The 12,789-nt window shown below is 42.7% G+C and overlaps 1 protein-coding gene and 1 long non-coding RNA gene across 4 annotated transcripts in view; one reads left to right on the forward strand and one right to left on the reverse strand.

The window, feature by feature from the left end:
- The window catches only part of HTR1F (5-hydroxytryptamine receptor 1F), a 197,381-nt gene extending 194,283 nt beyond the window's left edge, over window positions 1-3,098 (forward strand). The window contains exon 5 of the transcript XR_006279507.1: window positions 1,264-3,098. The gene's annotated coding sequence lies outside the window, so the exon portion shown is untranslated. The remainder of the gene's footprint in view (window positions 1-1,263) is intronic.
- The window catches only part of LOC122459068, a 28,998-nt gene extending 19,202 nt beyond the window's left edge, over window positions 1-9,796 (reverse strand). For all 3 annotated transcript variants that reach the window (XR_006279518.1, XR_006279520.1, XR_006279519.1), the window contains exon 1: window positions 9,596-9,796. This is a non-coding gene — a long non-coding RNA (uncharacterized LOC122459068). The remainder of the gene's footprint in view (window positions 1-9,595) is intronic.
- Between the last annotated feature and the right edge of the window lie 2,993 nt (window positions 9,797-12,789).

Consider the following 12,789-nt stretch of genomic DNA (forward strand, 5'->3'; position numbering starts at 1 on the left):
ATTTTATAGCGTCTCCCTACCTGAGCTCTGATTGGCTCAGTTCATAAATTACCAATTTTTTTACTCCAACTACCATGGGCACTTTCTCTCCAGCTCATGGAAAAACACTGATTGCTCAGTAACTACCAAACTGTGTGTCTGGATGACTGGTCACTTCAAGTAAATGACCTTGTTCTGTGTCCTTGCATGCTTGCAGAGAGAGAAAAATCCATTAATTTCTCAACTGCCCCCCTCTCTGTCTCTAAACAATCAAATACTGCAGTGCAAAAGGCATGTAGGTTATACGGGCAGAAGCCTTGAATTGCTGGTAGTTCTTGTGTTTTTCTGGGGGCAGAGGAGTTCTTAACAAGGGAGCAGGAGCAGAGGGTGCAACCAGCAAGGAGCAAAACTAATGCCAAAGCAAGACACCATGGGAAGAAGAGACAACATTCTTCAGAGTGCAGCCTCTAGTGTTGATTTCAACACCTGGGAACTTGAAAGAAAAAACCTGCCATGGGTGCAGGTTGTGTAAAAAAAAAAAAAAAAAAGACCCTATTGGGGAATATTTTCAAGAAATTCCTGTACCTCTGGGTAAAAAGGAACATGTGGCAAATGTAAGCAGTGCAAGAAAGAGCTGCAAGGCCTGGTTTGTCAGAATAAAACAACATGATGAAAAATGCTCTTCAAGAGGCAGTGACTTTGAAGATGACGACGTGGACAGGTCTGAATTATATGGATCAATTGGTTAGTAAACTTATTTTTGCACCATTCTTATGGACGACTCACCATGTCTTACTATGCTGCTAAAAGATACATTTGTGTTTTGGGTGATTACTTACTTCTGAACTTCAAAATGTTTGTGTTCAAAATATAATTAGTATGTTAATTAGTTGTGGGAGTATTTATCAATTACATTTTTACTGATACTGCTGGACTTCTGAAGTGATTTTTATTGCTCAATAGTGCAATCATTCTAGGTGAAGATTTCCTGTTTAATAGTAAAGTTTTATTAGGCACTTATGAATTTTAACATTTAAAAAGTGTTTTCCCCCCCAGTATGATTGGTATGATAAGGGTTTAAACAGATTTAAATAATCCTTACACTAGATTAATTTTCTTCAAAATAAACTGGGTTTAGAACTAATTGTATTGCTTCAACAGTGGTATAAATAGCTGCAGTAAGAGGAATCTTTCATTTACAATCTCATGTTTTTAAAGCAGTGCACCGAGTAATACTAAGGGAGTGACCGTGACTTTTTTTTTAAACCATATTTTTTTCCCCAGGGTCCAGGTTACACATAAGGGGCTATGAATGTCCATCATCTGCAACTTCAGAGTCATCTGCCAACACGACAAGAAGCGCGGCAACTGCACATTTGTCAGGCAGTAAATTACCTGTAACAAAAAAATACCACACAGCCTTTCTTCATCATCCGGTAACACCCTAGATGACTTAATAATCAGGACCAGCAAATTCCAGCAAGACTCCAGAGATGAAAAAATTGCTTGGTTCACTTTTGCAACATATCCTCCTTTTTGTCTTGTTCAGAACAAACATTTAATTGACAAGTTTCGCTCATTACGACCAGTCAGTGCTCCACCCAATACAGCAGACATTGCTGGAAGGTTCCTGGATACAATCTATAAGAAGTAAATTGAATAGTGAGCAATAAATATTGACAGGAAATTCATTAAATTGAGTCTTGATGGGTGGAGCAACATAAACGATGATCCAGTAGGCTGTGCTTGTGTGATAACAAAGAGGGCGTTGTCTATCTTACAGAAACAATTGATCCATCAGGAAACAATATTTAGCCGAATGTTTAAGCAGCAGTAAAATTGATAAACTGTGAACAAAAAATTCAAGTGTATACCTTTATCATAGGCAATGCTGCAAATGTAGCAAAGATTAAATGAAATCTAGAAGATAATGAAGGAAACCTGAAATGTACAACATTATGGGTACAGTGTTCATTTGATGCATCTTTTAGCCAAAGTCTTAAGTACAACTCCAAGAATAAGAGAAAACGTTGCTTAAATTGCAAAATATTCTCATCGCCACCAGTTCGCTTCAGCAAAGAGAATAGGAGGGCCTGAACTAATTCTCCTCTGTGATGTACAATGGAATTCAGTGGTTGACTGTTTTGAGCTATTTATTAAGAATTGGTCTTTCTGATGACAATTTGTGAAGAAAATTGCAACAAAACAGATGGAAATATCATAGCCAAAGTAGTCAACATCAGACTAAAGAGAATATACATGATGTACTGAATATACAGATACCTATTTCCATAGCCTTAAACAAACTGTAGAATGACTGCTGCTGTATTGCTGAAGTTGTTGAAATTTGGAAAGAACTTTGAGACATTAAAAAAAGAAATACTCAACAACAAAGTTAAATTGCAGGCAGTAAAGAAACAAATGGATCAAGCACTTACTCCACTTCATTTTCTTGCCAGTTACCAGAGTATATATGTAACTGCTGAAGAAGCTGCAGCTGCTATGACATGGGGTATCACCAATCATACCAGTAATACATTTCAGGGCTGGAGGTGAACCATTCAAGCAGTACATGTTTGCTAATGATGGTTTAAAGAAAGTCACACCACTGAACTGGTGGAAATCACTTGCTAAGCACCTGGACCCAGAATTTGTTGAAGTGCTAAACCAGCTTTAGACAGCAGTAGCCTCTTCTGCAGGTACAGAAAAAATATTCTCTTTATTTGGACTCATTCATTCCAAACTGAGAAATCAATTGGGAGTTGGAGAAAAAACAACAACAGAAAAACTTGTCTGTGTCTTCTAGTCCATGAATAAAAGTAAGAAGGGAGAGGATGAGATCTACTAGTTGAAAAGTTTGAAAGACAGTTTAGAGTAACTTAGGAAACAATCTCATTTTCAAGAGACTTGGGCAAGTAGGACCTTAAATTCCAGTCACTTTCACTTAGGCATATTTGAAAATTTGCCCAGGCTGACCCCAAATAACCAATTTAATTCAGTAACTACAGTTAATCCTTCTGTTTAATAAATCATTTAGCTGTAAATGTGAAATGTGTTTTGATGAGAAATTTATGTATCCAAACATTTAAGATTGTTTTGTTTAATAAAATTATTTTATATGCTGTTTTGTGTTCAATTACATTTTAGTTTCCATCCTAATGTAGCCTGACACAAATCATGAGCAAAAAGTTAATTCTCTAGTAAATAAACAATATCATTCACCATTTTCTAGTATACTAAAAAAATGTACAATTAATAAGAATCTGAAAATATTAAGCTATACAATTCCTTGAATAAATGTATGTAGTTATAGTTTCCCTGCTAGGGAGCAAAAAGAGGTACCAAGGCTAGTGTAAAGGCTCTATTGTGTTGAAAAATCAACATATTTTAATAATTCTATCAACCAATGAGAGTGCACCTTTCTTTAGAAAATAACTGAAGTCAAATGGAAATGTGGCTTAAAATCAATGATTTAAACCAAGACTTTCCATTTGGTGAAATTATGATTAAATCAACCCACCCTGTTATGAGTCGAGTCAAGGAAAAGGAGAAAGTGGCAAGAGGGAGAGAGGGGCTCAGCAGGAGTCTCCTAATGAGATCCATTAGCCACAAAGGAGCTTCCTTGACTTTGCTGCACTTCTGTATGAGCTATGCAGGTCCACTCCAAAGTCAGCCTGCATCTCCAGAGAACTGAACAGGGAGCTAGACCAGCCACCACAGACACCAACCCCATCCCCTTCAGAGTCACCACTGCGCTTAGCACCTTTACTTACTGCATCCTTTCAGATGACATTACTGGCCCCAGCTAGTCCATTGTTTGTGTGTGCCTAGGGGCTTCCTAAGTGCTGTGTTCTGCAGGCCTCCCACAGGCCTGGGTACAGACCATGGGATAATTTCAAAGGCATGCCAGGCCTTTAGGCACCTAACTGCCATTAAAAACCAATGAAAACTAGGTGCTTGAATGCCATCTGTGCCTTTGAAAAGTCTTCCCCCATATTAGCACCACTAGAGATAGGTAGATCCAACATCAGATTATGCTGGAATTCTAAGCCAGGGCAAAATTCTTATCTGCATTGGACATGATAGGCAGCATGCATACAACCTTTGAAGGAGGTCCAGGAGAGACAGTGCAGCCAGTAGCGTGTGTTATGGGACACAAAGACAGAATCAAACAACAACTATATTCCTCTCTTGCCCTAACCTACACAGGTCTCCAGTTCACTGGAACTAAAACACAGTAGAACCAAACTCACTTTGCTTTCTGCTTTCCTCTGCCCCCCTCAACTGAAGTAATGAGAAATCATTGAAAACACTCTTTCAGTTGCAGGCTGAAGCTTGGAGAGACAAAACTTGAGCTCTCCCTACATTCAATGAAATATAAAATTGAGTAACATTTCTGTGATCTATCCCTTCCATTTACCCTGCTCGAAGTCCTGACTGTTCCCACCCACAGCAAATGTGCACAATGGAGCAGGCAAGAGAGTCACTTTAAATAGAGACATGAATTTCATTTATTTTAAATAATTAGACAAAAGAGCTCATTTGAAAGAGTCTCTAGGGGGATGAAGTACGGTAGGAAATCAAGGAAAAGATATGGCAAAGGATGAGAGGGTAGAACTTGTACAGGGGCGAAGAGTATACTGGGGTTGTGGGGGAATTAAGCATTTGTGTACATGCTGTGAAAGAGGATATAAATAATCTGGGAAGATGAGACAATCCAAAAGGACAAGAGCAAATTATTCTTTTCGGGCTAGATTCCCCCCTCCCCCCAACTCACTCAGGTGGAGCAGTACCATTCTCTATGGAGTAGTCTCCCTGACATCTAAAACTGCACCTGAAGCAACAGCATGTTTGCACTGGCCATGCTATTTCTACAGGCGCCATCTCACTGCTTCAGTTACCAATGGTTCAGAAACAGCCAAAGGGTGCAGTGAAAGGAGGAATCACTGCACAATTGTACATGGATGACAATCTAGTAAAATAGATTGAGGGTTCTGACAGGGTTTTGAAGGTGTGGACCTTACTAAGGGCAACCTCTGCATGCTTGGCAATGGGTTTGGGGAAGAACCCCACTCTGCTACACGTAGGGAGCTTTGCACCTTCCAACCTTCCCAGGAGAGTGGGAGAGAGACTCAGTTGTAGTCACCTTCTCCTCTGAGACGAGGACCACCAAACATGGTCCAAAAACTACAAAATCTTGTACAGGGAGTTAAAACTAATCCACAGAGAAATCCAACAAGCTCCTTCAGAGTATAAAAATGGCCTCACAAAAAGTTTTTTTTTTAAAAAATGGTTCAGAAGGCATCTAAAGCCAACACGCAACAGTAACTAAGGAGGATGTTAAACAACAGCTACTAAAGTCAGACATGTTTAAATCATCAGGTCCCCAGATACTTGCCTCCAAGAGTTTTAAAAGGAGCTCTCTGTTGATTGTCAGTAAATTTTAGGACCCTGGGGAAATTCAAGGACTGGAAGAAAGCTCATTTTGTTTCAAATTTAAAAGGGGTAAACAAGTTGACCTGGGTAATTATAGGCCTGTCAGCATGATATCAGTCCTGGGCAAAATAATGGAATAGCTGATAGGGGAGTTGATTAATAAAGAATTAAAGGAGGGTAATATAACTGATGCCAATCAACACAGATTAATGGAAAATAGATCTTGTCAGACTAACTGGATTTTTTCTTTTAAAGAGAGATGGCTAGTTTGGTTGAAGTTAATTGATGTAATGTACTTAGACCTCAAAGGCATTTGAGTTGGTACCACATGGTATATTAAGAAACTAGAATATGCAATTAACATAGCACACATTAAATGGATTAAAAACTCGCTGATGGATAGGTCTCAAAATGTAACTGTAAACCGAGATCATCACTGAACAGGTGCAGGTCCATCGAAGTCCCACAGGAATCAGTTATTAGCCTTATGCTATTTAACAACCTGGAATAAAACATAAAAATCACTAATAAAGTTTACAGGCGACACAAAAATTGAGGGAGCAGCAAGCAATGAAGAAGACAGGTCAGGGATACAGAGCAATCTGGATCACTTGGTAAACTGGATTCAAGCAAATAATATGCAATTCAATACACCCAAGTCACACATAAGAAAAACAACATAGACCATATTTACAGGACAGAGGAATTGTTCCTAGGAAGCAGTGACTCTGAAAAGGACTCGGAGGGGGGAGTGGGGGGGCAGTTTGTGGTGATTAATTAGCTAAACATGAGCTATAAGTGTGACACTGTGGACAAAAGAGCTAATGCAATCATTAGATGTATAACAAGTGTAATAAGGTGTGGGGGTAGGGAAGTTATTTTACCTCTGTGTTTGGCACTGGTGCGACCACAACTGGGATAGTGTGTCCAGTTCTGGTGTCCCCGATTCAAGATGGATGCTGATAAATTAAAGAGGATTCAGAGAAGAGCCCCAAGAACAATTAAGAATTGGAAAACATGAGTAACACCATAGGGCAAGAAGCTCAATCCATTTAGCTTAACAAAGAGAAGGTTAAAGGTCAACTTCATCACAATCTTTAAATATCTCCATGCAAAACAGAGATTTGATAGATGGCTCTTCTGCCTAGCAGACAAAGGTATGACAAGATCCAGTGGCCAGAAGTTGAAGCTAGAAAAGTTCAGACTGGAAATAGGGCATAATTTTTTAGCAGGGAGGATAATTTACCATTGGAACAGTTTGTCAAGAGTTGTGGTGGATTGTCCATTACTGGAAAATTTTAAAACAAGCTTGAATGTTTTTCTAAAATGATATGCTCTAGTTCAAACAGGAATTAATTCAGGAAAGTTCTATATAGCATACAGTAGGTAGGACTAGAGGTTCCTAGTGGTCCTGTTTGACCTGTGAATCTATTAAAAAAATAAAAATAAAAAGCATCAACAGACCCAGAAAGATCCCTGTAACATCTCTGCTATTTTACCATAACAATCTGGCAGTGAATAGTTTTGCAAATCAGACCCCACAATCTATAAGATTTGCCTTGCCACTCAAGCTCTACTACCTTCTTCACATCAGTGCAGATTTTCATTTTTATGTATTTGGGTGTACATATTAGAATGGAGCTCCTCTTAAGGCTTTCAGGGCCTGATTTTTCTTAAAAAAAAGATATGATAGATAATGATGCAGATAGGTGCTTTTGAAAACCCCACTAGGTGCCTCTCATTGATTTCAGTGGGAGTTAGGCACCTAAATAACTTGAGGATCTGAGCCTTACTGCTTTTGGCCTTTGATAAACCCAATCACACCAACAAGGATAAAACCAGCAGTGTTTCCTCACCCTAAACCGGAAAGTAACCAACCAAAGAATGAAAGACAAGTCCAGGCACTGCTCCCCTCTATCCACGAGTACCAGCTCTCTCCATACCCCTCCTTCCCCCAAATCCCAGGAAAACAGATGACTTTTTCCACATCTCCTAAAGACCAGGAGGTCTGAACTATGTCAGAGCAAGACAGGGAAAGGACCTCCCAAGTTAAGAACCTGCTCTTAGAGAGCACCTTCTTGCTAGTCTAAATCAAGGAAGCTCCATTTTGAGCACCTCTGCTGAGCACAACTGGAGGGGTCTGGCATGGGAAGAAGCAGTGTCTCAAGTAACCAGCTCCAAAACCAATTAGGGTTTTGCACCTTGAACTCCACGCCAATACCTACAGACAGCGCCTGTAACATGCAGCCCTGTGTAGCGCACAAGCATGACCACCAATGGTAAGGCCCATTTTTGAAAGAAGGGCCCTATCCTTCCACACAAGCTCAGAGAGAAAAAAGCAACTTCCTCTGTTACTTAACAAGACCTCCACTTTGTCTGAGTAACAAACAACAAACTTCCTCCTTCAATCCAGGGAGCTGATTTCACCTCCATCATTTCTTCTCATTGCTTCCCCCCAACCTTCAAGCTAGCCCTCCTCTCTGAACAATTATTACACTGAGAGATGCTAGGTAAGATGCTCACCCAACCCGACCTGGACAGAAGAGTTGAAGATGTCAAGCTGGGTATTCTCAGCAAGCTAAAGGCACTGCAGCCTGTACCTCCACTCTAATTCTCCTGTGAGCATCATGTGCACATTAAAGTCAAGGAATGACAAGATTAAAGCTTGTAAAACACAGCACAAGACGCCTTTTGGGGCAGGTGTACTTTGTGCTGTCCTCTGAGATCTGTCAGAGAAACTAAAGGAGCCACCCCCATTTTAGCTGCTGGTACCAGCTCCAAAACATTTCTGTTAGTATTAGTTATTTCAGTTCTCAAGACAGAAAACAGCAACTCTTTGGTAACACTGTGGTTTATCAGGACCAATCATTCTGCAGAGAGGACTCATATGTCAGGTACGGCAGGAGAAAGTTTTTCTAATAACTCTCCCACTGTGTGTAGAGACATCTCCCCATACACCACTTGTCCCATCTGCCAGAGTCCCTTCTGCCGTTCTCTGCCCACTTCCCATGCATTCCCATCATGACTCCTGCTCCCAGCATCTCCTATCCCCATCAAAGCTATCCTGGGTCTAGGGTTGGTATCATCAGCAGATGCTAGAGCCAGTCTGAACAAATCAGCAGATTCCCCTTCTGATTAATATACTCTCCATGTATTCATCATGCAACCAACACACCCTGCACTCCATTAACAGAGCCAAGACTCGGACCAGGACCGCTGCAGTCCATAGACAGAAGCCGTACCAGGTGAAGTAAAGGGGAAATCACCTTCTGGCTGAGCAAGCAGATGCCAAGCTAAGCACATCTCAGAAGCTGAACTTTGCATTTCTCTCCCTTCTAAACTCTGGTGTCATTAGGGTGACCAGACAGCAAGAGTGAAAAATCAGGACAGGGGTGGTGGGGGGAGGAGGAATATGCTTCTATATAAGAAAAAGCCTCAAATATTGGGACTGTCCCTATAAAATCGGGACAACTGGTCACCCTAGGTGTCATTCAAACACCTTGTTGTACAGTCAACAGTTATTGTTTACTGGTTTGGTAGTCCCCTCTAGTGGTTTATAAGTTGTACTACACAAATACTAAATTGAAGCAAAATAATTGAGAATTTTTGGTTTAACTGCACACTAAAATTACTGCAAATATGTCACATTGGGTGGGTGCAGGGGGGTGGGTAGACTCTCAAAGGCTCTTCCTCCTCTCTGGGAATTTAGTCAGAAAGAATGAACCTTTGGAGCTCATTTATATCAAACTAGAAAAGCATTTTTAAAGCCATTCAGGAAAACTATATTCTTACTCCTTTAAAAAAATAATTCTCTAAAAATAAACTAAAGTCAGATTAAATAAACCCTAAAGCCACATGGCCTAACTTAAATTTAACTGTGAGCCAGAGGCCAAAATAACCTTCCAAAGGGGTAGAGGGGGATTTGGGGTCACTTTGTACACATTTATAGTTAACAAAAATAACAGGGAGGGCACACAAAGGAGGGACCTCATGCCCTTACAAGATGCAATGAGGTGAGATAAGAAACCTCCCCACCCTACCCCCAGGAGACAGATTATCTGAGGAAAACTCCCTGTTGGAACAAAAAGAGCCAAACACCCAGGAAACTCTCTCCAGATAAAGGGCCTCAGTCCCTCTGAGCTACTTTTACAACAAACCAAATCACTAACACAATACATACAATTTGAAGCCAGGACAAAGAGTTGTTTCTCTCTAGAGGAGTTGGTTCCTTTCTGCTTGGCTTTCTTACTAGCAAACTGCTAGCAAATTAATTGAATCCAGCTGCCCCTGCTTCTTCCCCCTTGAGCACCAGAGGGAACCACTCCTCTGGGTTCTAGGATCTCACACAGATATTGCATAATTTCACAAATGGAACTAGGATTAGGGGAGCTATCACCCTAAAGACCCTCTTTTGAGTCCCCAAAGGGTCTGTGCTGCCAGCCACAAGCACCTATATCCTATCAGGTCTTATTCAAATGGCTACTAATTAGAACTCTGTCCATTTATTTAGATTCTTACCGTCACCAGTTACACAATGCAGAGATTTCAGTCAATATATCAGCATTTATGAAAGCAAAGGAAGAAGCAGCAATACACAGAATCATTGGCAATCAAATAAACTCCCATTCCAAACCAATCAGGTCTCCAAAGGCACAAGGTGAAGATCATTAATCAAGCACTCAGTTCAGTTTCAGTGTTACAAGTGGGCAGTGCTGGGATACAGTTTCCTTTTGAGATAACAACAGTCCCATTTCTTCTGCAGGAGACTACTGGCACTGCTGACTCCCAGGGGTAGTCTATTTTTTGTCAAGGTTCAAATTTCTTGGTTAAGGTATAGTCAAGGTCCAGACATCCACTCAGCTCCCATCTCCTGATCCTCCAATGCTTCCCCCCCCCCCCCCGCCCTCGCCAGCTCCCTGCCTGGAGAGTTAGGTGACCTTATTTCCCTAAACTGAAAATGGGACACACAGGAGTGACTATAGCCACATGGCATTGCTGCCTGCCCACCCAAACATTTCTCCATGCCCCCAGTTGAGCCAAGTAGCTGAGATGGGGCTGAGGGGGAGAGGAATGGGTGTGGGCAGCAAAGCAGGGTGTGAGTTTGGAGCCAGGAGGTGAAGCTATTGGACTATGATACAGCCTGCGATCTGATGCATCTTTGGGGGCTGGGATAGCAAAGGGACAGGAAGGAGGCTCCGGGTAGTGGGAGGGACCAAGGAGACACCAAATAACAGCCCTAGGAAGATGGAGGGAGGCAGAAGCGGGTGACTGGAGGCAGACTGGGGAGGGAAAGAGGCCAATGCAGTTGGGAGCTGGCCCTGAAGGATGGCGAGGGCATAAGGCTAGGGTGGGCGGCTACTGGGATCACTTGGGGAGAGGGGGCATGAGACCTGGGTGAGTGGGGGGCTCCAGGGACTGCTTGGGTGTAGGGGGCATAAGGCTGGGGGGGAAGTCTGGGGACCACTCAGGGGCAGGGGGCTCCGGGGCTGCTCGGAACACAAGCACGGCTCTGCCTGGCTCCAGCCCCAACTCAGCTTAAGCCTGTGCACAGAGGCAACTCATAGCTGGGGCTAGTGGGAGAGAGGCATAGATGAAAAGTTCTGGGGGGTGGTCACGTGCCTCCCCACCACCCGATTTCTCAGGACACCCAGAAGCAAGGAAGCAGCTCTGCCCCTGGCAGCTGCACTCTCCATGTGTCCCTGCAGCATGGGGAAGGAGGAAGGAGCAGGCGGCTGGCTGAGCTCCTCCTCCTCCCCACTACATGGGGCTGCTTCCAGGGGTGCTGGAACAATTTGTATAGTAGGGGTGCTGAGAGCCATTGAACCAAACTGTAAACCCTGTATATGATGGAAACCAGTTCAAGACTGGGGGTGTGGCAGCATCCCCAGCACCCCTAGTTCCAGGACAATGCTATGGCTGCTTTGCCTTCCCTGCTCCTGGGGTCCCACGTATTGCCTCTGCTTCACCCCGACTCACCTCTGCAAAGTAGGCAGCAGTGCTGGGACTCCAGAAGCAGAGAAGGTGAAGCAGCCCCAAGTGGGGTGAAACAGGAGCTCAGCCAGCCTGCTCCCTACCCCCATCGCATGGACACACAGAGTGCTGCTGCAATGGGGAGTGCTGCCTCCTCACTTCTGGGCATACCCTTCAGAGGCATCCGGAGTAATCGGGAGGGGGCACATGACCCTGCATGCCCCGCCCACATCACCTCTGCTCCTGTGATCCACTGAAAAGCATCTGGCAGTCCGGATTTGGACTCCGGTCCGCCTATCAGCTACCCTTGGTTGGAGATCTGTGATCTCTAAAGCCAGCTTAGTCAGAACACAGATGAGAAGTGAACAGCAATGACGCACAGGGAGCTTTTGAGAACCTCTTTGGCACATTCCAGAGAAAACTCACCCTGCCAGGCAGAGAGAAGCAAGATAGCAATACAGAAGAGTGACCAATCTACCATGAGACAATGTGGATGGGGGAAAGAAATATGCTAACAACCTCTCATGTGAAGGAAGGATGGTACTTGCAAAGTTCTATACTTGTTCCCCATGTGGGATATGAGGGCTGCTTCCATGTGAAGCTGTGATTCAGGAATGAGCAGTCTGGTAATTGCAGCAGACTTTCTCCTACTCTGCCTGTCATCTCTCTGTACATTTTACTTCTATCCATCAAGGATTGCGCTATAGAAAATAATCCCTCATATGCAAGGTGCGTTCTGATCACACCCTCTCTCTGAATTAATGATTCTCCTTTACCCTGCAACTACTGCCATGTTTTGCAATATTTGCACCGTTAAACTCGTGATAATAAAATATTGCAGAAATATGGGTGCAGATTGAGACTAGCACATTGTAGAGATTATGGAACCTCATGGCACTACTGTAATATAAATAATAGTACAAAAAAAATCAACCAACCAACCTATTAGATGTCATTCAAAGGAGCAATGGCTTGAGAAGTTGGTTGTAGGAGTAGTCAGGATAGGCTTAACTCCATCTGATTTTAAAGAAGAAGAAAGGAGGAGGCTTCGTTTCATCCCTATTAAATTTTGTGGCCTAAATTTTCAAAAGTGACTGGTAACTTTAAGCGAGACAACACAAGGTGGGTAAGGTAGTATCTTTTACTGACCCGCTTCTGTTGGTGAGAGAGACAAGCTTTTGAGCTACACAGAGCTGTTTCCCAGACCTATAGAAGACCTCTGCGGAACTCAATAGCTTGTCTCTTTCACCAACAGAAGTGGGTCCAGTAAAAGATATTATTTCACACACCTTGGCTTGCTCATATCCTGGGACAACAACATTAGTAATGTCTAGTGCTTCCAACTTAAAACACTTTAACAGGGCCTGATTTTCAGAAAGACCTGAAGTACTCACCCTCTGAAAA

Source organism: Dermochelys coriacea, chromosome 1, assembly GCF_009764565.3.
Source record: "Dermochelys coriacea isolate rDerCor1 chromosome 1, rDerCor1.pri.v4, whole genome shotgun sequence".
Taxonomy (NCBI): domain Eukaryota; kingdom Metazoa; phylum Chordata; order Testudines; family Dermochelyidae; genus Dermochelys; species Dermochelys coriacea.